Genomic DNA, 24753 nt, shown 5'->3' with positions numbered 1-24753 from the left:
ACCATCTAACCTGAATTTCAGGCATGCTCTCCACCTTCTCCACTACTATTTTGGTCCCTCAGTTTTTCCCTTTCTAAAGTACTGTTGTCTTCCTCCACCTAATGGATGCTACCTGAAAGCCTGTCATATTTAACCTAGTGATGCGTAAAAACAAAAAAAAGGTGCATAGAGAACATGGGAGAGTAAATAGGTTTTTTAGTTTGATATGGGTCTTAATAAATTCAATGCTGACATTAATTATTTCTATTTACCTGAATGTGGATAAATGGTTAACAGGGTAAAAACCACAATATCCTGTGGCACTGTTTCCACTTCCACGTCCTTACAGGTGCACTGAAGTTTGCTTAACTGCATTAACAAAGCTGCCAGACTTAGGAAGGCAGCATAAAATCTGAAGGAGGAAATTACATGAAAATTCATTTCCAAGAAGACTCAGGCACACTGATGCAGCTGATCGGGAGGGAGGGAGGAAGAAATGTCAATAAATGCTAGAGACAGCAAATAGTTAAAAAGCACCAATAATAAAAATCACTAAGCAGGTAAAGCCCTGGATTCTGACTGATGAGAGATATTCTGAACCACTGTGCAGATAGTAACAAAACCAAAACTTGTTCAATACCTTGAAGTAAAGCTGAAACGACAGCAAAAATCTACTTAGACTTTTGCATTGACTTGAGGGCAATCACCTCCTAATCTGTAAGATCAGTTTCTCTGCAGGAAGAGAGTCTCTCTAACAGCTTAAACCCATGTCAATGTATTCACATTGCCACATTAGCAAAATAACTTTAAAAAAAACCCACTTGGCAAAACTAAGAGAAAACTCTCTGGGAAGTTGTGCTGCCACACCGAGGAGGGTAAGATCTCAGGTTAATCGATGCAGTTGTACCTTACCTGGTTCTGCAGTTTAATACCGCCACGCACCCCTACTCCTTTCCTCTGAGCACAACACGCACTGGGAACTGGAGCATTTGACCTTCCCCAGTTCTCCAGCAGAAACTCCAGCGTAACCTTTACCTTCAGCGAGGAGCTGTGCTCATTTTCCCCCTCGTGCTCTGCGCAGAGCAATCTAATACACCTCATCATGTGGTGTGTTGCCATAGCAGCAATGAATCCAGCTGCTGCAACACAAAAGACTGACAAAAAAGTTGGCGTTTTTTTTTCCTGTCCACCCACCCGGTAAAAGTCAGTTGTTTTCTTGTGCAGCAAATCTAATCCAGATAGATTCATGCCACCTGCGAGAGCTTGGTTGTGGCAAAGTCTAAAAAGAAAGGCACAATTAAACTGTCTGGGGGACTTGGGGTTTATTTTTAAGAAAATGTATGAGTTAATAGTATGAAATCACCACTGATCCCTTAAACAGCTGATCATTATTTTTCTGCTCCTGCCATTCACTGGTTCCAAAATCTAGGTCCCTATCTCCATAGGAATTGCAATCACATAATCATGCTCAGCAGACAGAAAGGCAGAGGTATAGCTGCAGAGCCAGTACAGGTGACAAACACCAGATTTATACCCTCAGAAACAAAGCAGACATGTACCTTCCCCCTCTTGGCCTGGAAAAAACCTTCTACAAAATTGTTTGCTTGTGGAACAGAATTGTATTTATCTGGAAAATCCTAAATAATCATTATTAACACTGCCCTACTGCATTAAACATGAGTACTAACCATAGCACAGCCTTTTGAGTTAAACATTGATGTTTTACAGCTTCAAACGAATTCTTGCACTGCTGAGACATCTTAGTCATACCATTCAAAGTCTGCTTTGGGAAGTGTACCAGGATACATGAATTACCACCTCTAAGGTCCCAGTCTTGCAACTGCATCTTTGAGAACAAATTCTTCCTGTGAAGCAGGGCCACAGTCTTCCTCCAGCAGTTTCAGCAGACAGAAAAGGACTGAACGTGCAACCTGTAGGAAGTTTCTTCAAGAGCAGCGACTGAACTGGCAGCAACCTGACAGGTGCCATATGAACTGTGCCAGGCTTTTCTGAGTGGTCCTAACGGGGTTTTCCCAGCAACCAGCCTTCCCCCAAAGCTGCTAGGAGTCTGAATAACTGCTTCTTGTTTCCAAGATAAAGTGTCTGTTCAAGGTGTGAAAGATATTATTGCTCCAGGAACATCTTAAATAAGAATGTAGTCCTGCAACTGTACCATCAAAAGGCCAACTTTTCTACTCAGTTTTCCATTTGTCTGAATGTGATGGAAGCTGCAGAAAAAACAGCCTCTACTACCATGGATCTTGACCCACCCTGTTAGGGAGTCCAAAAATAAAAATAAAATTGTAACTACTAATTCATTCTCTCTTACTGCATTATGAGTAAACTCTGTCCAAGTTAATTCATAATATTTTTCACCCTATTTTCATACAGGACCTGCAAAGCTGTTTGTGGAATCTGTATCTTACTATAACTGTCAGCAAAGGTGGCTTTGGAGTTCCCACATCTCGAATTTTGTAGATGTTCAGAGCTGCAGCTGTCCTAAGACACCTCTGAATAAGGAAAACAGCAATGCAGGCTCCTGCAAGAGTCACCTTACTTTGCCTTGAAGTAGGCATTTATTTATTTATTCTCTCTGGCATTCTGAATACGGGGACAAAACACACTGTGCAAGAGGATTCTCCTCAGAACAATTTGTACAATTAATCAACACATATCCTCTTAATTGTTACCACAGAGTGAATTTTCTTCCCCAAATACTGACTATCAGGAGAACAGACAGGCCATAAAGCACATTCTGAAGTTGTATAATGTGATTGAGTTTCAGTTGTTACTCAGTCATTTGCAAACTCTTTGGTAAGTACTTTACACACAAACAGTTGCAAAAAACCCCAAAAGCTGAAAGGGAAGCAAACCTTCCATGCACATCTGTTAATGTTACTGTCTGTCTTGTATAATTCTAGTGACTTCACTCTAATTGCATGTAGAGTAAACAAGAAAAAAAGAAAACGTACTGAGGGGGGCCTAATGGACTATTAAAGGACGTCACCTGTTCTAAAAGAAACGAACACAGGCTTTTGAAGAGCAATATCCCTCTGTCTGAACCAACAAATGATCCAGGTCATGCTGAAGCTGCAGGCTGGAGCCCCAGCAGAAGCCTCCCTGCTCCCTGACCTGAGGCCTTTCCCACTCAACAGGACTTACGGACATACAGCACCTGCTCACTGTTTACAGAAGGGCTCACAACACAGATTAACAGAGCCATAATTTCAATAATTAATGTCTGCTCTGGTGTCCCAAGGCTAAAAGCACGCTCCTGTGTCACTCACGATTTCACGCTTTCAGTGTCTTTATTTCTTCTGCTGTGTTCACCCCCAAACCCAGTTCTCCTTCACTCCTATGGATTTGCAGCCAACTTCAAGGGCTCTGCAGGAAAAGCATGCCAGTTTTACAAATTGTGCTTGTCAGTAACAGGGAACAGGCCTGAACTCTTCTGTAACACACGCAGGCACCTGGAATGTGCTCCTAAGGAAGGTGGGAACCAGCTTCCAGGTGGCACTTACTTTTGTACCGAAAGGGTCGGGCATGGCTGGAAGCCTTGTCGCATACTTACTGTTCTGGAACAGAGTCAGTTAATACACTACCTGGAACACGCAACAGGAGATCGAGCCAATGTCAAATGCACTCGAAGGAAGGTTACTCTGCCTTTATTTAAACACCTGTTGGCCAGGGGCTGCCTTACGCAGACGGCATCAAGCCCGTTTGGACTTGTAAGACAAATGGCCACTTTTCCATCAAAATATTTTCTCATCAGAAATGCTACTGAGCCTTCTACAGGGCTCTTTTCCTATTGCTGTGGGATAACTGATCCTCTCACACAATACTCAAGCCACGCAAAATAAAGGTAAAGCCTGGCTCCTACAGGAACTGACTGCCTCTGGAGGAACTCAGCGTGCAGCAGCCGTCAAGACTGGACTCTCCCTTTAAAACGTGGTATGAGCACAAGAGACTGCTCCGGCACTGCTCCGGCACTTCCAAAGATGAGCAGGAACTGGCACAGGGAATGACATCTCTTCTCGCCGCCCCTACTTGCCTGACAGACAGCATGACTTCCTTCGCGCTGCCTTCGCAACACCCCTGCCCCACGTGCCAGGCAGCTGCTAGGGTCGATGAGTAGAAAAGGCCTCCCTAGTGCTGCCCAAATGGCCGAAGGTCAGGCTGCGGACCCCAGGAGATTGCAACACCTGTGGTTGGGTCTGTTCACTGTCTGTTTTCTGAGCCACAGACAATCACAGTTTTAGGTTTTCCTTTATATAGAGACCAGCGCTCACTCTTTTTCCCCCATTTAATTGCTTTCACTAGGTGGCAGAACTATTAAGACCCAGCGACCCAAGCCGCATCCCGGCTGAGCCAGCCTCTGTGTCTTGGCAGGGCTGGTGGGCACGGCGCAGGGGCACCCAGCTGGCTCCCCAGGGTGTCAGCAGGATGTTGTGCCAGCTCTGTCTCCGGACCTGCCATGCTGGTCCCCGGTAATCCCTCATACAGCTGCTTGGATGTCATTGCCAGGTGCTCCCCAAAGATCCCAAGCCCCAACAGCATGGGTGCAGCACGACTTTGGAGAGCCCATGAGCTCCGTGCCAGCTGGAGCGCAGGAGGGCAGAGACAGCCAGAGGGGTCTGCAGAGCCCAGCCTGCACCTGCCACGGCTGTGGCTGCACCGGCACTGACAAGCCAGTCTGGACTCAAGCTGACTCAGGTGCCCTTCTCAAATTAATAATGCTTCAGGCTGGAGAGGTGGAAATACAACGCAGAAACATCTCCGTGGCTGAGCTGCTTCACGGCACCGCGGATGTTTTGTTCTGGCAGTGCCAGGGAGGCAGCGTGCGGAGACAGGAGCGAGCAGACACAGTTTGATGTGGGTAGAGACCTTGCACTGAGGCAGGCAGTCAGAGAGTTTGTGTTACGAAACTGTGGCCTTAATCTCCTAATAGATGAAAAAGGGTTGTGACAACTGAAGTCTTTACAGCCCACCCCCTGTCCCCCTACTCCCTCCTCCATGAGGATCCAAGTATCCCGTAGCCGGCAGTGCACACTGCCGGCAGCCAAAAGCCCAGGAAAGCCGCACAGTGCGAGAATCCATAGTGCCCCAAAAAATGATTTTGAGTATTTGATGAACAGGATCTCTCACTCGGTGTGTGCCTCTGGTTGCGATTAAACTCTGAATGCAAAATAAAGCACTTCAACCAAAACAGGTCAGAACGAACAAAAACTCTTCAGTCTGAAGACTGAGGCTCAGCCTTACTTCTCCCATATCAACAATGAGCACACGGGGTAGCCAGGAAGACAGGCATGCCACCCAGGTACGCCCTCACAGCAAGCCAAACGAGGAACTGTACCGTGGCAGGGAGCAAGTACAGCACCCCCGCCTGCACACACCTCCATGGCTGCCCGTGCAAAGTCCGCCATCTTCTCAGCTGGTTGCTACAGGCTTGCTGAGTGACTGGGGAATACCAGATATATGGGCAGGGGAAGAGAAAAAGAGAGAGGAAGGAAGAAAGAAAGCAAGCGAGATGGATATACATCATTCCCACCTCCTCCCCAAGGTGAATGCGCAGGCTGTGAATGACCTATAGGAACTGCGAGGTTTGCCCTGTATTCCCCATGCTGTCACAAGCATCCTTTTCCACACAGGACTGCTCACTTGGCACCAATCTGTGCAATCCCTTGTTAAATACCAGTAAGCCTCTCATAATTTTTTGTTTACTATTCTGAATTGCTGTCCTGGTTTCACTGGGATTTGGTTTCAGTTTGTGGCCAGCCATGGTGTTCAAAGCCCTTAGCAGTTAAATCCAGGGCAGCTGACCCTGGCTGGCCCACAGGTGTATTCGATATCATTGACATCAAGCTCACTATAAAAGAGAGGGTTTGGTGGGAAGAAGTGGGGTTTTTCCTGCTCTCCTTCTTTTTCCCTGTTTGTTGTGGTGATTCCTGGAGCAACTTGCCAGTGATTTGTGGATGAGTATATTTTTGTCTGTTTTGTGTTGTCATTTATATTGATTTTCTTTATTTCATTAAATCTGGTTAACTTCATCCCATGAGTCTCCCTCTCTTTTTCCCAATTCCCTTCCTCATTTGGGGAAGGGACACTGGGTGAGAGAAAAACTGCTATTGTTTAGCTCCAGGTACGGGCTAAACGAAGACAATTGCTTATTTACTTTTCCTTTCATTAAGGACAACCCACTGGCCGCCACAAAGTGTTGTCAAGATTTTCCATCCATGTCAAGGTGTTGTCAGGTCTCGCTTCACATTTCTTCTGTCTCTCGTGTGCTTGACATGTTCTTTGTCTTGTCCTGCTGCCCTTCCAGGGAACGGTTTCTATGGCACTGAACGCAAGGCCAGCGATCGCCGTACCGAGCAGCGCTATAACGCTGGGGAGAATGAATGTTTGAAGACTAGACCGTGACTACTAAACAGAGTGTCAGCTTGAGTGCTTCCAAAGCATGGGAACAAACATGCAAGCACAAGGGGCCAGGGAGTGGTTTGATGAAACAGCCTTTTTCTAATGGTTCTCAAAAGGACACATTTGAAAAAACATCCACAAATAAATTAGCAATTAGTTTCCCTACCACTATGGTCACTTCTACGCTCCTGAAGAGAGAGTTTTATTCGAAACACATTTCTTCATTTATATTGCAAAATGTTTCTACAAAGGCAATAGCTCAAACTGCCTCAAAAACCATCTGGGCTAAATCAGCCCAACCACCAGCCTCTCACCACTCACCCAAAAGCAATGTGGCTGCTGCGAGTCCTGCCCGGCAGCCTCCTGCTCTCTCACCCCCTGGCTACCTGGCAATCCTGCTGTATCACCTCCCCAGCAACTTTGGCGTGAAGCGTGTACGTGTGCTGGAGGCACATGTGTTGCGATGGGCACGCAATCATGATCTAATGTAGATTCAGCAGCTTGATGATAAGTCACATTTAAGACATAAATAGATGTAAGCAAGGGACTAGGTGAAGAGAGCAGACGATCTGAATTTGCATATCTTCTATTTTAAGCATCTAACATGAATGACCTGAACTGCCCGCATAGAGACACCTGCCTCTCTACAGTGAAGTTACAGGGAACTGCTGCTCCTAACACTGTCCTCTGAACTGCATCCAAGTTGGATGCTTAAAGCAGATGGTATCAGTACATCTCCTAAGGCTCTGCTTTGAGTAGACAAACCCTAACCTCTTTAAAAATGAACAAAATCACTTACAGCAGTGCAGACCTAAATCCAGGTGATCTGGAGGCTGCAGACACCCTTATGCCAGGGTGGTCCAAACAGCTGCCGACCGAAGAGCGCTGAGGGCTTCTGCCAAAAGCTCTAGGTCACTCCATGTGTTTATTTCCCTCTACCTCAGCTAGCCAGCATAAACTAAAGAGGGTCAAGTCAGTACAGAAAAACAAATCTCAGGGGGAAAATGGAGGCCAGCGAAGGAGGAGGGTGGAAGTCAGGAGGTGGCACCCTTCCCTCTGAGTTGGTGCCTGTGGCGGTGCTGGGGGAGGATGGTGAGTGCCAGTGGACGTTCTCGAAACCCGGGCTTTTAGGCAAGAAACCGAACAACATTTCTGATCACGTGTCATTACGGATCATGCAGTTCTCCATAATATTCTGGCCTGCAGCAGTGGCCAGATTATGTTATCAGTAGGAAATTCTGGTTGCTACAGTTTCCCCAGCAGTCTCAGTCAGACACAGCAGTCTTCCTTGCTTTCTGACCCTAGATCCAGGTTCCTCTGATAGGAACGGGTATTAAGATTCCTGTAAATACAAACCTTTATACAAGCTCCCAGGATGTTTAATCCTCACAATTATTAGGGATATACTTACATATCGTCATTATCAAATGTTGTATGGTTTTGTTACCGTTTGGGGGTTTTTTTGGCTACATCTGTCACAAAATATAAAAATTCTGCCTTGTAAGAGATCTAAGGATTTTCTGTCCTCAGCTTAGCCTAAACTATACATGGTGATGTTTGCCTCTGTAGATATGTGGTAGGAATCCTGTTAGCATTTATATATGCCTCCCTAGATACTTCTTCCATGCTTTAATTAACCCTCGGATTGGAGTCTTTCATGAGAAAATTATCAAGTAGGGTCACTGTAGCATGATTTAACCGCTCAGCCAGAGGGAGACAAGGATATTTTATTTTCAAAATCACGAAGGATATGCCAACAACCTTTCAACTACAGTATTTCACTGGCAGTAACGGCACCATGATAAAACCAAAGTCACTGAAAACAGTACCATGACATTAGTAGTTGAAATGCTAAAATTGATATGCATGTCTGGTGCCTTTTGTTGCAGTTTTAGTTTAAAGATATCAAGGGAAGTGTGCTGTATATATCAGACAGAGTACTTTACAACCAGAACCTGGCATTTTATATTCACAGCTTGGCACAAACTACAAGGAAAACTGATGTGGAGAGCTCATCCCACCCCTTATCTGAGGTAATCATTAAGCTGCCACAAATTTTAGAACAGCTAAGCATCTCTATTTGAGAGCAATTCTGCGGTCTGGCAGGTAGAGTGGGATCGGGGCAAAGAGGCCACCAGCTAGGTCAGACCCCAGGACCGTCCCTGATCTCCCCCAAACCCTCTTCCCACCGACCTTCAGGAGCTGAGAATCTCATTACAGGGTGGAGCAGCTCCTCCGTCTCTCCCCAGCCCTGGGGACAGAGGAAGCAGCAGTGGCACCATCCTCCCTGGCAGCTGTCAGGACCAAGCAGGGAGCAGTACCCACCTCTGCGGGGCTCCTGCTGCTAACCCAGCACTGCAAGCCCCAGCGGCCAGCTGATGGCGTGCTTAGGTGGGGTTTAGGCTACCTGGAGCTCCACCAAACAGATAATGCACACTCCACCATTCGGAGTTTTCCTCCTCAGCCACGAATGCCAGAAACCTTATTTAAAAAATATTAAAAAAAAAAATAATTTTTTTTTTTTGTTCATATGCTACTGGGACATTATTGCCTATCTGGGGCTGAACCTGGCTACAGGTTAGGGCTGCAGGTTTCCAGAAGAGAGGGAAAGAACCAGACTTGGTCGACAGGTGAAGTAGAGTGTCCAAACACCACGGCAACGAGAACAAATTCCTATCTATCTGCTTTTATACGTGTCCTCTCAAGCTTGCTGCCGTGCTACCGTGCTGCCAGGCAGCATCTGTATTCTGCTATGGGGCTGCAACAGCATGTCTCCCTCAATGCTATGAGAGTTATTTTGCCCTCAAGCAACAGTAATCTGCACAGGATTTTGTCTGACTACGCTTCTTACTTGAAAGAACCACAGTATTTATGTGAACATTACTTAAAAGATACAATCAATCTTTTTTTAAAAAATCACTTCTCTGACTTTCAAATATGCTATTATTACGCAATATTAAAAATTACTGCAAATAAAACAATTCTATAAATAAATAATTTTTTATTTCTTTTGTTTGCTTTATGGTTTGAGTGGCACTTTTTACTCCTGTTTGTGCAGGTTTTCAATATACAGCAGAGGAGAGAGAACATAGTAACAGAATAAAAGTAATCTTGAAATAAAAACATGGAGAAGAGATTAAGGGAACGGCACTAAGTGAAACTATTTTTAACTCTTACTTTAACATTTGATTACACTCCATGGCCTATCTACATTTTTGAAGGGAGAAAAAGAGCAAGATTTTGCTGCAATTTTACATATTGCTTTACCCCAAATTCTTTAACTTACAGTGCTTTGCCAATAGCCATCTTCTGTCCTTTTTACCTACTTGCCTTAATAAGTTTGGAAAACCAGCAGCAGGCAGTAACATGTCTGAGACACTTCCATTTCCTCACTGCTTTTGCAGAGCCAACCAGTTCCCTGTGTGTTTACCCTAGCACAGGGAGAAGAGACCCGCTGACTATGGGGCTCACAGGATCTCACTGCTTCCAGCATTATGGAGTGGATCCAGACCCACACTCAGGCATGGACTTTAGAGGAACACAGACAGGACCTTGCCTTACCTGGTCCACCACCCGGCTCCTCGTGCTGGCCCAAGGCAGTCTCTTCCTGCATCATGAACAAGCCACGCACATGTAAGGCCATGTGTACCAGCCTAAACCTTCTGCCATTTAACCCATCATATTTTGCAGAGAACACCTCCATCACCTTGTTGACTTCAAGCAGGCAAATCAGATGTAAACTCCCTCTTTAAAAGGCCCAGCATCACATCTAGCAAAGCAAGTATCTCTGAACAAACACACTGCCAGAGGTCACCATGCCCCTATGCAGGGGAAGCCAAAGCTGATGATGTGAACACAAGTGAGGCTCACAGGTTGTGCTGAAACCTACCCAGCTCCCGCGTCCCTGCTCCGCAGCGTGGAAGAAACTCTGCTTTTGAATCCAGTGAGTCCAATTAAACACATTCATAAGCCTTGGGAGGACTGAAAACCAATAAATCTTGCATTGACAGATATGCAACAATTAAATAAAAACAACTCTCGGCTTTCATTTATGGGCCCATTTGCATTTTTTTTTAAAAGTCATGCACTGGGATGTAGTGGTTTCCCTCTCCCTAAACCTCTTTGAAAGCATGTTAATGTGTCTTTTTTTAATTTAGCAAAAGTAAAAACGGCCAGATTCAGCAAATCTGATACCACTCAGAAAGAAGTGGCAGTAACTAAATAGGGCACCATGAGCAACACTTACAATAATGTGTAAGTATAGCTGCATCTGTCTGCTATTAGTATGAAAGGTAAGTATGAGGAATAGCACTGTGATGAATGTAAAAGCCTTTCTAGAGAAACCTTTAAGGAAAATGTGATTATAAACAGTGGGTAAACCACAGTGCTGGTTTTTACATGAGTTTAACCAAAGCAAGCCTCACTTTCCTGTTGGGAGTATGGTAAAGTACATAGTTGTGTAGGGAACAAAAGGAAAGATGGAAGAAGACAGAATGACACAGGCGATCTGAAATCCTTAACTGTTGTAAACGAACGAACATGTTTCAGTGAACTTTGTCACTGTGCAGTACACGAAGGATTCTCCAGGGTCCAACTGAAGGCACTGCAACAGGACGTCTCAATCCCTTCACCTGGCCATACGATTAATTACTACACATACCAATGTCCAAAGAGCTCCAAGTTTGTGAGCTGGGACCTCACTCATAATATCCACACTGTCTCTCATTTAGGCTTGTTTATGTGTGAAATGTTGCACGGGAAATAGAAGTGCATCCTGGCTAAAATTAGCTCAGATGGTTGAGCGGGCTCCCAGCTTCCTTGGGGAACCAGTTTGTTGCAATCTTCAGACGTGAAGCCTGAAACAGACTTCAGAATTACTGTGTCAACCCTATTTCTAAATCTGAAGTGGGCAAGTGCTTTCATGTGTGTCTCTTCAACCAGTATGCGTTGGGCACACCTGGAAGACCCTTCCTTGTGCCCACCCTCTGTCCCTGCACATGGCTCTGCAGGGGAGGGAGGTCCTTGGAAAGGCTGAAAGAGGCAGCACCATCAGCTGCCCCCTCGTCAGTGCACAGAAAGACTGTCAACCCCAGCTAACAGCAGCTGGGAAATAGAGGGGCAAGAGGATGAGAGAGAGGAGCAACTGAAGTACCCAGGAGAGGTATCATCCCTGAACTGGGTCATTGGGGAATACTTCTGGGCTTATAGGATGGAGTCAATGCTGTGGGGAACACAAGTACTGCTGAAGCCGGACGTCTGGTTTGCCTTCTCCTGACATTTCATAGAATGGTTTGGGTTGGAAGGGACCTTAAAGACGATCTAGTTCCAACCCCCCTACCACAGGCAAGGACACCTTTCCACTAGACCAGGTTGCTCAAAGCCTCATCCAATCTGGCCTTAAACACTGCCAGAGAGGGGGCAGCCACAACTTCTCTGGGCAACCTGTTCCAGTGTCTCACCACTCACAGTAAAGAATTTCTTCCTAATATCTAATCTAAATCTACCCTCTTTCAGTTTAAAACTGTTCCCCTCGTCCTGTCACTACTGTCCTTGTAAAAAGTCCCTCTCCCGCATTCCTGTAGGCCCCCTTCAGATACTGGAAGGCTGCTCTAAGGTCTTCCCGGAGCCTTCTGTTCTCCAGGCTGAACAGCGTCAACTCTCTCAGCCGCTCTTCATAGGAGAGGTGCTCCAGCCCTCTGATCATCTTCGTGGCCCTCCTCTGGACTCGCTCCAACAGCTCCATGTCCTTCTTATGTTGGGGGCCCCAGAGCTGGGCGCAGTACTGCAGGTGGGGTCTCACAAGAGCAAAGCAGAGGGGCAGAATCACCTCCCTCGACCTGCTGGCCACGCTGCTTTTGATGTAGCCCCCATTTATCCAACTGATTTCCCTTAAAAACATCCCATAAGGAGTATTGGCATAAGGGGTTCTGGCAGGAAAGTCTGTAAAGAGTTAATACATTTGGTTTCCAGCTCTGGCAGGCTGGATTCATTTCCTACTTACATCGCAAATGAAAATAAATTCAATCTTCTCCCTGTGCTTTTCCACAAAAAAGAAGTTCCCACTCCCTTTGAGTGTATAAGCAGCCTTTTGCTCTGGAGAGGCCAATGCAGAAAGCGAAGGAGAGATGTTGATTACAAAAAGAGGCAAAACAGTCCCTGCCTTCCTGAGGAGACCTGCACAAGTCTTATAACCACTGTACTGAGACTGCCTGGTGCTTCAGATAGAAGTGACTCTCAGGTGACAATCCTTTGGATTGTGTTCCTGATCATTTAAAAAGATAGCATCAACCCAAACTGCATTTGTGCAAGCTGAAACAGTAGTCTGAACTAATTTTCCCTGAACAAGGACATTTCTTCATTAAATTTTAAAGGATGTGGACAAATAATTTTTAGCAATTTCCCTGTTGTTAATTTAAACTCTACTTTTAATATCAGCTGAAAAGTTGAAAAGTATCCTCTTAAAAGCAGTTTACCATCTTTGTTTTGGTAATGTTTTATTTCTTTCATTTTTACTTAAATTTAACTACAGCTGTTTTTCTTTCAATCATTATATTTGTACCAGACAATCACCATAGCAAGGAGGTATCTGTAACTGTGAACCCAATGGAACTGTTATCAAAATAGTTCTAGAAACAATGCTTGACAATTTCTAAAATGCCACATATGGCAATACTCAGGCCCATGCTTTTCCCTGAAAACAAATAGAATTGAAAACTAACTTCCGGGTTAAGTTATGAGTAAAGTTCAAAACATGACTGATCAACCCCCTCACCTGTTCCTCTGATCCCCCAACCAAGCCAAAACTCAGCATTTAAATGGAAGCGTGCCCCCTCAGCCTTCAAATTTTGGGCTGAGAAGCACATACAGGCCTGCCAACCGTAGTACAAAAGGTGAAACAGGACAAAAATTATAAAATAGGGTTTTGATTTAACTGCATATGAAAGATGAGCAGAGACATCTGGGAAACCGGATCTCCTGGTGCCAGGAAACATTTCACCTATAGCTGTCCTAAAACATATCACTGAACTCATGGATGCTACTATCTTCTTTCACAGACTGTCAATTGACTTGGTAAATGAGCTATATCTAATCATGTCTCATTTCATCTGCATCCTCAAATTTCCCACTGTAATTCCACCAAAAGATGCACGCCAGTGTGAACGTGTGGAAAAGACAAGAACACCACCATATTGCAGGCACTACCAAAACCCATGCACCTTCTCTTCTGCCTCTGCTCTGAGAAAGCATCCTTTATTTCATGTGTACCTTTCACGTGGGAAGAGAGGCCAGCACCCTGTCACTCACTTCCTCACACTTGAGAAACACTCAAAGTCCCGGACTATGGATGAAAGCTTGAGGATGCTGACCTATTCCCTTCCAGATCCAGCCTTTTCTGAAGACAGGGGACTTTCCAGGCTAGTGCTGTGAAAGCCAGCAGCTTGACTCCTGCTTCCCTGGCACACAGGTGTAAAAGGCATGGTGATATTTCTGCCCGTGGGGCACGGATACATTTTGAAATTCCACCCCATGTTCACCTAAGAACCCCTAATCTAACCTTTCTTCAGGACATAAACCAACAAAACATGAAGCATGACAGGAAGGATTTCTCTGTGCTACTACTCACCTGCAATGGAAGCCCTAAAATGCCCCTAAAATACCCTCTAAATCCCGTACTTATCCCGAGCTTCATGGGATCTATTTCTCCTTAGCGAGCTTTGAACATCTTAAAAGCAGCGTCTGTCCTCATCCCACTGTGGAACTGCACCGCGTTCTTTGCCCTAAAGCACCCCTTCAGCAATTTTGGACAAAAGAAAACCTGCATCACTGGATGTTTGTGTAACAGGGAGAGGATGTTTATGATGCACAGGAATCCTGTTGCATTTCGACCTGCAAGCAGGAAGGACGGAGCCTTTCAGGTGACTAAGAGCTCTCCATTCTCAGGGATGATTCTCCACGTCGAGCACTGCAGTAGAAAACCCTCTAGACCTGATGAGTTAAGTGCACTGTGGCCCAAGAGACGCAGGTCACTCTGCCCTCTTGGGATTCAAGCACACAGAAATGACTGATGAGTTACACTGTGGACCTCCAAATGAAGCACTTGCGTAAATATAGATAGTCTTGACATTACCCTTCTCTATCTTTACAGATATTATTAATATATCTAAGGATAAATGTTAGGGGAAGATAGCTAGGAATTTGTATTCAAAGCAGTAAAGTCACATACAGCTGCAGCTGATTAAAACAGTTTTAATTTAACTAGTACTGAGAGAGCCAGTCAGCACTTGGGAGCAAGAATGCAAATGAAGTGTTTGCTTGTCTGTAAGGCTGAGAGCTGGGACTCCTGGGCACCCCGGGTCTCCTGGGCACCCCGGGTCTCCTGGGCATCCCAGGTCTCCTGGGCATCCCGGGCCTCCTGGGCATCCCACCTGTGCAGCCAGGGCAGCGGTCACTACAGAAGCAGCAGCCCTGCTGAAATGCATTTAGATCATAAAGCAACCCCAGCTAACGTGAGTGTGACAAGTCATTCAACTGTGGGAAAAAGACGCATAATGAAACAGATCGAGACTCCTGTGTTTTAAAATGAAAGCTTACTGGGGTTGGGGAAGCAATGCCCAAAATGCAGCCCACATAGAGCAATATATTTATCTCATTACACTGTAAGAGAAGGCACAAATATAAAAGGCACCAGGTTGCTCTCACCCACAGTCTAAGCAATGTCAACCCACATCCATCCTGATTGTCCTCATGTAGTATCAGCCCAACAGATCTGTCTACTTTGCCTACAATGGGTTCTTACTATGACAAACCATGATAAACTTTTCAGAGATGCAATAATCTAAAATTAGTTTTCAGAAGATCTGTGAGCAGGGTCTACATTTACCTTGAAAATACCGTACTCACCTAATTAGTTAAAAATCAAAGCAACTGATGTTCAGGAAAAGCAGTGGATTTCTACTTTTTTACTTCCTCTTTTGAACATTCTGCTCCTGAACTTGCCCCACCTGACACCAAGCCTGTTGTTCGAATTCAGTTCAGTGGCAATGAGGTTGGTCTCCATATGGAAATTATTTTAATAGTAAAACATACCGGACGCTTTGCATAAATCCTTCAAAATGAAATGTGGCTTTTAAATTAAAGCCAATTATTATTTCTATTTTAATAACCCTGAAAATGTTTTATTTTTAAAAGTTTCAGTGAGGGATGAGAGGCAAGCTGCAAAATCTTCAGGAATGCAATAAAAGCAACATCATTCGTAACTGGGTACATTACTTTTGGCTTACAGCAGGAAATTGGTTTTAGAAAAAAAAATTGCGAAAGGACACATGTTAGAAACCACTTGTATTCAACAGTATTTGCAATAAATACTTAAAACTAGTAGCTGAGTGTGGAGGGAGCTTTCCAGTTCTGGTGCCATTCTTTATTTGTGATGGCCTACAATTTTACCAGATAAACAGGGGGATGCTGGCCTCAAATTCTCTTGAGCCTGGAGGAATGAGTGGGGAGGTGCACACAGGACTTGTTTCCAGCCTCCTGATTCTCACCATATAAACATAAAATAAGGGCAAGTTTCAGAGAATATGCTAGGCACCTGGATACCTTACCTAGACAACAGAGATTAAATGCCTCACAGAGAGTGCATTAAAAAGCCCAGTTAGGTCTGATTTTCCAAACAGGAAACTCTACTAGGAGTTCTCCAGTTTGGTCCATGTTTCTTGCTTAGTATAGTTGGGAGGAAGGAGAACGAATCAAATGAGAGAAGGGGAATCAGGACTACTCTCACCGTTGCGTAGTCAGACTACTCCTGGCACTATTTGGAGCTCAGTACTGCAACCTCTGTTTCCCTTGAGAGAATCTCAAAATCTTTGTTCAGTTCCTGATTTATTCTCCTGTGAGGTCAGAGTTTAGACCTCTCCTCTCCCCAGCAGCAATTAACTTCACTTACTTTTGCTACAGCTAAATCCAGTACTGGTACCTTAAATAAATGTTGGTCTTTTTTTTTTTTTTTTAATGACATTGAGCTGAAAACAAATAGAAAGTAATCAAATGAAAGATAACTGAAATCAGCTTATCTGCTCAGACACTTGCAGCAAGCAGGCTAACAGAGTTCAAAACTTGCACACCAAAGATGAGAACTTTTCTTACAATACAGTGTGAAAAGCCAAGCCGGCTGTGACTTTTTCCAACAGGAATTTGCAAAAAGAAAATGCTGATTTATCAAACACAACACCCATCATCTGCATAGCCTAGTTTTAATAACAGTTTTGTTGGAAAGGTTTCTCAGGTCTAATGTAGAATTTTTCTTCAAAGCCCAAAAGAGGCTCATGCGCATACAGCAGTTAGGGCTCCATTGATGATTGAGAAGACAGGTGCTTGGGTCCCTAGCTCTGTCACCGTAGCCCAGGAGCCTTGAAAGTGGAATGCCACCAGAAAAAGCCATCCTCCTAACTTCTGGGCCGTTACAATGCATGCGTGTAGGAATCCATCTCTGTATGATATTTTGAAAATAACTCATCTGTAAACCAATGGTTAATGAAAAAAACCCCAATACTACCAACACTGACAGATTTCAACACGAAGAGGACAATACTGAGTACACTTCTGACCACAACAGGATTCCCTAACTCCTTCCCCCCTCCTGCTACAGTCACCCTCTCCAAACCAGAACAGCCTTGTAACTATGCTGGTTCCCTTCACTCCTCACATTCTTTTGCAATCATACTTAAAAAAACTGTCCAGGCAAATTGAAACAAAGAGCATATTCATAAAGATGGCATTACCATACCAATTTGCAACTCAGAAGACCCTGGCTTAATTCCCTTTTCATCCTGATCTCAGTCCCCCGTATGTAAAACAGGATTACTAGCACATCCTATCTCACAGCATTTTTCTGGGGACACAGATGTTTATGAGCCTGATGTGGTATGATGATCACATAGACAAGGAGCTTAGAAATATGCAAGACAGACCTTTGCCAGACCACTCCTGCTAGCACTCTTTGGACTACAACCAAACAGGCCCAGCACCAGGCTGACAGTGAAGAGAAGGACTACTTGCCTGTCCCTCTGAGCCCCGGGTTGGTGTTTGTCACAGTGGGGAGGAGAGCGAGCAAGCCAGACCAGATGGCAGTGGTCAGGAGAAAGGGGGGTCCCAGGGAGAAGAGTGGCATGGGAAGCCAGAGGAGACTGGGGAAGGAGAAAGAGAGGGGAAGAAGAGGGCAGAGTAACAGGTAAAGACACGATGAAAGACAGGATCAGAGCAGGAGAGGGGACACAGCAGAGGCAGATGATAGTGAAAATACAGAGGAGAAAGCATAAGCAGCTATAAAGGAAACTTTGTTACTCAAGGCACGTGTGCCTCACCTACGAATTGTAACCGTATTAACGATCATTAATTGATGCTCATATGAACCCATTAGTAGCTTCTGGAGCTGCTCAGCAAACCCAGTTGGAGTCAGTTCAGGTTTCAAGGCAGGTTTTCTCAGAAGTTTCAGTTCATATGTTCCTTGTGTCTTTTAACAGCATCTGCAGCATCAGCTCCGAGCAGCCTGAGTACTTCACATTTCTCACTCCATGCAAACACACAAAATGACAATTAACTTATCCCACAAAACACACACACTACATCTCCCTGCGGTGTAGCTGTACAGCGTCAAATACCTTTCCTTCTTAACCACAGGCATCACTCCCTCCACCAGGATCAACATACAGATTCGCTGTGAAGAGGGTAAGTGAGGGAAACCGACTATCAGTTGATTTTCACCCATCACTCACGTGATACACCAGATGTCCTGAACACTTGGCCCTTAATATTTCATCAGTTACATGCCTGTTAGCCTCTCTCTAAACTGCCACAAAAATAAGGAGATAAGAAAATAGCAACCAGCATTGCAACATGCCTTGGATTTCACTGCTCATTGTGAAAACATAAATGACTGGACACAAAGGCCGAGCTGGAGACGACGGCACCTTTTTTCTCTCCCTAACTCACTCAGACAGTATAAAAGCTTTCAAACATTTCTTCCCCGGACATGAAAAGGAAAAAGCAGCTGCTAACACAGGCTGTTATTCGGGAGGCTGTTGTAGAAATGAGGCAGAAATGTATAGCTCTCCCTGCCTCTCACACACCATTGTTAGGACGCAGTCTAATAACTGAGCAATAAATCAAGTGAGCCAAAAGCCTAAACATCCCTCTGGCTCCCTAAAGCAACCACACCAGCTTTCATCCTTCTGGTTAGTAGTGCTTAACCCTCACCCAAGTGACATCAAATGCATCACCTGCTGAGGAAGACAAGGATTTCCCAAGGAATTCACCCAGGTTTACACTACGACCACTAGTTACAGATACAATGTGTGTGTGGGGGGGGGAAACCTCTTCCTTGTTTATTTTGACAGCTTGAAAAATTTATTTACTAGAACAATAAATACAGCTCTGACGTTGTTGTATAGTACTTTTAAACAGTACTGAATTTTGTAGACATTGTTGTACTGAACCTCTAGACAGTACAGAATTTTGTAGTAATTTCCAGCATCTTATCGCAATTTCCAATCCACCCACCTTGAGAACAAAGTGTTAAGACACGAATCGACAGCCTGTTTCACCGATCAGAGCCCTTCAGATTAAATTTGTAAACTGAGCAGCTGCAAAAGCCCTTGGGAAAATCTTTGCTTACTGTCAATACTTTTATTTGGTTCTTCATGGATGCAGTATTTTTCACTAGCTACCAAATACCTCAGTACTTCAAACGTACAGCAAGTAGCATTCACAGATGTTTTCATAGACCAGGCTTCCCCTTGCCCCAGCCCCCAGAGTTCCACAGAAATAGAGACCTGTTATTATGTTCTTGTTATTTCCACTGAGGCCTTAAAATTACACTAATCTCTGGCCATGGAGTGAAACCAAAACTACGATTCCTCTCCAAAACCCAGCAAGTGGACCCGGCTTTTTATTCACAGCAGTTTAAACACGGTGATTTTACTGATTTTGCTGCTGGATGTTTCTGGACCAGCAAGACTGAGCCAACTGGCTGCTAACTTTCCAAAGTGAGGTTGTTCTCAAGATAAAGTAAGTCCGATTAAAAATGTCTATGCTTATTAGAATGGACAATTAACCTTTTGGAGGAAACCTCTTAAAATTAGGGATGGAGAGCAAGAAACAAACCACTGATATACTGTAAAATTGTGTACTATCAGGATGGCAGTGCTGAGACACACTGAATTATGTGTAATGCTGAAGATTAGGATTCTTAGAGTAAAAAAATCTTTAAATGGACATCACGCATTTCTGCGCTGGTTGTAAGACCCAGGACAAGATGAAGGGAAAGCCTTTCACTTGGTGTGGGGTTTTTTTCACCAAAGTCCATTTGGTAGTCGTGTTGTGTATACACACAGTGCTCAAAGCCGCTGCCTTCACTCCTGAGCTGAAGCTAGGATGCCATGACCATTAAAGCAGCCTGTGACAGACAGGTCACTCAGCAGCACAAACCTGACCTGCAGGCGAGTCTGTCACACAACCACATTGGTGTCAAATCTTCCTCGGCGTACAACTTGCAGCTTATGTTGGCTTGACACCATGCACAGGAGGTCACCCCGTCAGTGCTTTTGGAGAAGCCCTGAGCCTGTGGAGCAGGGATCAGTGTTTTGCCACCTCCTCCCCTGTACGTTACTGCTCCTCTGGCAGCAGATCTGGTGTGGGAGCATCCTGGCAGCCAGACAGGTAAAGGAGCTGACACAGCTACGAGGATGGTGACCATGGCACAAGGAGGAGGGACAAGGAGCATCAGATGGAGAAGAGATCTGCCACTGACAGTGCAGTAACACAGACCAACAGCCTCCAAAGCTGTGCTGCCAGTGTAGGGCAGCTTTTCTCCCCATTTATCAAATGGAGAATATGACACCTGCCTCGGGACACTCCCTTGGCTGTTAGCAACCATCACACACTCCAAGCAGACGGTTCAGGCTGTGCAGCCTGACAAATTTCCCCACGGACTAGAAAAACAAATCCTTTCTTTCCCCCCTGCCAAGTGACTTCCTTTTTTCTTCATTTTAAAGAAAAAAAGGAATTCTCGATCTTCTGCAGAGTAAGACACCTGGTATTCAGCAGCAATTTGTTTGTTCTGGGGGAAGCAGAAAGGGCTCGGGATAAGCTTACTACGTTTTAGCACAATTCAAAATACAAAAGATGCCTCTTCAAAAGCTGTGTACAGCCTCTCTTAGTGGAGACAATGTTTGTACATATTACTGCGTGTTTTCCAGGGAGGCTGTGTCTATCGTGGCTGCTAGGAGGTCTATCAGCTGAGGTATGAAATCAGGATTATTTTTAGAAAAATACAGGCTGATGGAGGGACGCAGCATGCGATCAGAAATGCAAAAGCCTTTCTTGGCAATGGATCTGTGTCTCCTTGGGGCTTAAAGGATATGGCTTTAATAAGACCTTTTTGCACACAAAACAAGGGAAAAAAAACTGCTCAGCCTACAGCTTTATTTTTCATGGCACTCTCTTCTTCTCCTTCTATGGTCCAGTTTTACTCACTCAGTAAGCAGCTAATGCATGGCTCCCTTGGTTTCAGAAGCAAAGACTCAAGAAATACTCATTTTTAAAAGTAATTTGCATTTTTTAGACACCAGTTGGTGGACATCCTAGTAGGTCTGTCCTGGATAGTCTCAAATTAGCTTTCTCACAAGGAACGTTTCTCATCTGTCCTTTGACAGAAAAATCTTCCTTACCTATTATTAAAAGTTGCACACTGAGAGGGTCTCTGCTGTGTGATCCCACTCAGACAAACATGCACTGCCAGTAAAAGCTCACAGTTCCCTGGAAAGTAATTCTGAAAGTCCTTCTTGCCATCCAGCCAGAAGAAGCCAATCCTGGAAGAAGCAGGCTTCTGCTGTACAGGGGGTTAACACTTAACTTGCACCTTAATGCACCAAATACTTAACTTAATGCACCAAAAACTAGTCCCCGCTTTTAGTATAAAGCTGAATAAATTACAAACCATGTGGGTTGTGAACTAATTTCAGGCACTAGAAGACTGAATATTCTCACTGTCAGAAAAAATGCGTATTTCCACTGCACACACAACCGAGCTTTCAGGAGTATCTCAGGAGGCTAATTTGCACCAAATTTCTGTTACAAGCTTGGTTCGCGCAAACATTTTAGACCTGGCCCTCCCAACACACCTTCCCAAATCCGAACCTGTACAGTGGCCACGTTTAAAACGATTTGGTCACTGCCTGTCCACCATAGCTTGGAGATCATTCAGATTTCCATTCCTAGCTATGACATTGGTTAAGGCAACAAAACCTTTTTTTCTTCAGGCACAAATGCTCCTTTCAAAGCTAAACTTGAACATCCCATCTAGAAGACATAAAACAGGCACAGCAACTTCAAGCACCCCTCTTTGCAGGCTGAGATGCTACATTACTCATATGTCCTGAAGAGTAACAGACTCAGCCTTCCTCATTACCAAGGGCCTACAGGTTTGAAAATAGGTCCCATGGCAAGTTATTTTCACACTGAAAATCTTGTTTTCAGCCTTTTCCTGTTTGTCAGTTTGACGCAACGATTCAAGTGCTAGCAACACAGGGAGAAATAAAATCCCCCCAAAAAATGCAGCCCAAACAGAAACTTCCACGTTAAAATCCAGCACTGAATTGCAAAAAGAAACAAGCTGGAAAACAATGCAAAGTCAAATATAATTTGCTTGCTGCTTCTCTCAAATACATTTTACTGCAGTAGCTGAAGTTTTGCTGGCCACATACAAACTATACATAAAGGCAGAGTAATACGTTGATACATGCTAGCCAAATCCCATTTAAGCTTAAAGGTCCTCCGAGTGTCAGAAGGAGCTGAAGTCAGAGTGCTTTATCTGTTGGAGGCTTTTTAAGCAAAATCAAGAGTAACTTTTACTTTATTTGCAGAAGTAAAAGTGGAACTTCAGGTATATAAAATATTCACCTGACTTCAACAAATCTAAAAGATTGCACTTTAAGAAGGATCCAGGGGAAACATCTTGGTATGAATTACAGTGTTCTCCTTTCTGGCAACACCTGAAAATAGATCTCTGAGGGGGAGTGAAAACCGGGGTGTCTCATGAAGATGTTGACTCTAGACTTCTGTTAGCTACATCTTTCATTCTGGTCTTAACCTACAGAGTCCTAGGTTTAATCTAACTGCATTTTTCAATCCCATATCTAAAATTAAAATTGCTTTTACCTAACCATATGTATGTTTTTTGTGCACTGCATGGCAGCTTTTAAGGAGAGCCTGTCATGCATCCACTATATGATCTCTGATATCACAAAAACTTTCCATGAAATGGCATTTACAACACCAGTAATTGCTATATTCATTTAGTTTAGTAAGGATAGCAAGAAGAAAAAAATCAGTAACAGCATTTCACTACCACTGGTCCCTGTGATCAAAGCAGTAGCGAAGCGTGGGTTGAGTCTCGTGTCAGGTTTGTTCTGCTTCCTTTGCAAGCTGGGTCCTGGTAAACATACTGAACACGCAGAGGGCATGTGAAGTTTGGTACACGTATGTGGGCAGTGGGACTACAAAATGCTCAGGTAATCCTCCATGACTGGGGAACACCTGAGCGTGTCAGGTCACCCAGCAGAAAGTAGCCTAAACCTAGGGCCAAGAAAATTGGTATACTCGGATACTGACAATGCTTTACCCCATTTGCTAAGCCAAGTGTCTACCATTTCTCCATAACAAATGCCCAGATGGAAAGTCTCGATCAGTATTTTAGATGGTGATTCTTTCCTGTCTGCATGAAGAAAGACATACAACAGTACGCAGCAAGCATTAAATCAAGAAGTTCCCTCACTTTTGGCCCTTGTGTATTCCTCGTGGTGTTTGTAGAGCTCTGCTCACTTGTCTTTGTTTTGTTCATGACCTTGAGAAACAATTTGGTTTACGATGGAACAGTGCAAGGAGTCGATAAGTTGCTGCTTTACTGTTAAATTCTGATTTCGTGAAGGTTACTTGTGATTCCCATCGTTCGTGCATAAGGAGAGCCTCTCACTTTATCTGAAGAGCCATGTCCTCCCTGCCTGTTCCTTTGCTTTGCCCTTTGGCAGGCGAGACACCCTAAAATAATCTGACGGACGGAAACACAATTGCTTTTACAAGCACAATACTTCATTATATATTTGTTTTGAAAACAGTTTCCAGAGCCTGGAGTATGTCAGCAAAAGCCAAAGAAAGAGTGTTGATGTTGTTACAAGGTCAGCTTTTCAGAGACGGTAGGCAGCAATGTTGGCATCCTGTCAAATTATCACCATGGCAGAGATGGCAGCTCACAGGCAGTGATTCAGCTGCTTTGACAACACCAAGGCTCCAGCTAAATGTGAAGATAAGTTATTCATACTCCTTCACGCGCGCATACACACACACACACTTGCAAGCACTCTACCTTGGGAGTTTCTTAACGTCTTTTTTTTTTAAAAAATGAAGTCATGGGGTTTAAGAACCACACTTCGCAGGTCCTGCTCGACCAACCTGGTCTCCTTCTATGACAAAGTGACCCGCTTAGTAGATGAGGGCAGGGCTGTGGATGTAGTCTATCTAGACTTCAGTAAGGCATTCGACACTGTCTCCCACAGCATCCTCCTAGACAAACTGGCTGCCCGGGGCTTCGATGGGTGGACTCTTCGATGGGTTAAAAACTGGCTGGATGGCCGAGCCTAGAGAGTGGTGGTGAATGGGGCAAAGTCCAACTGGCAGCCGGTCACTAGCGGTGTTCCCCAGGGCTCAGTTCTGGGGCCGGTGCTGTTCAATATCTTTATAGATGATCTAGACGTAGGGATTGAGTGCACCCTCAGTAAATTTGCAGATGACACCAAGCTGGGTGGGAGTGTCGATCTGCTGGAGGGTAGGAAGGCCCTTCAGAGGGATCTGGACAAGTTAGATAGATGGGCCGAGACCAACGGCATGAGGTTCAACAAGACCAAGTGCCGGGTCTTACACTTCGGCCACAACAACCCCATGCAGCACTACAGGCTGGGGGAAGAGTGGTTAGAAAGCGGCCCAGTGGAAAGAGACCTGGGGGTGCTGATTCACAGCGGGCTAAACATGAGCCAGCAGTGTGCCCAGGTGCCCAAGAAGGCCAATGGCATCCTGGCCTCTATTAGGAATAGTGTAGCCAGCCGGTCTAGGGAAGTGATCGTCCCTCTCTACTCGGCACTGGTGAGGCCGCATCTTGAATACTGTGTCCAGTTCTGGGCCCCGCACTTCAAGAAAGACGTTGAGGTGTTGGAGCGAGTCCAGAGGAGGGCGACCAAGCTGGTGAAGGGTCTCGAGGGTCTGACCTACGAGGAACGGCTGAGGGAGCTGGGGTTGTTTAGCCTGGAGAAG

At 44.8% G+C, this 24753-nt stretch overlaps 1 protein-coding gene across 12 annotated transcripts in view; it reads right to left on the bottom strand.

Moving 5' to 3' along the window:
* Window positions 1–24753, bottom strand: part of DTNA (dystrobrevin alpha) — a 244482-nt gene that overhangs the window by 138362 nt on the left and 81367 nt on the right. Inside the window, exon 1 of one of the 12 annotated variants that reach the window (XM_068396050.1) lies at window positions 892–996. The exons of the other annotated variants lie outside the window; for them this stretch is intronic. The gene's annotated coding sequence lies outside the window, so the exon portion shown is untranslated. Of the gene's footprint in view, window positions 1–891; window positions 997–24753 lie in introns of those variants that run through there. 12 annotated transcript variants of the gene reach the window in all.

The sequence above is a fragment of the Nyctibius grandis genome, chromosome 3 (assembly GCF_013368605.1).
Source record: "Nyctibius grandis isolate bNycGra1 chromosome 3, bNycGra1.pri, whole genome shotgun sequence".
NCBI classification, from domain to species: Eukaryota; Metazoa; Chordata; class Aves; order Nyctibiiformes; family Nyctibiidae; genus Nyctibius; species Nyctibius grandis.
The sequence above is the reverse complement of the archived record's forward strand: the minus strand, read 5'-3'. Positions and strand labels throughout refer to the sequence as shown.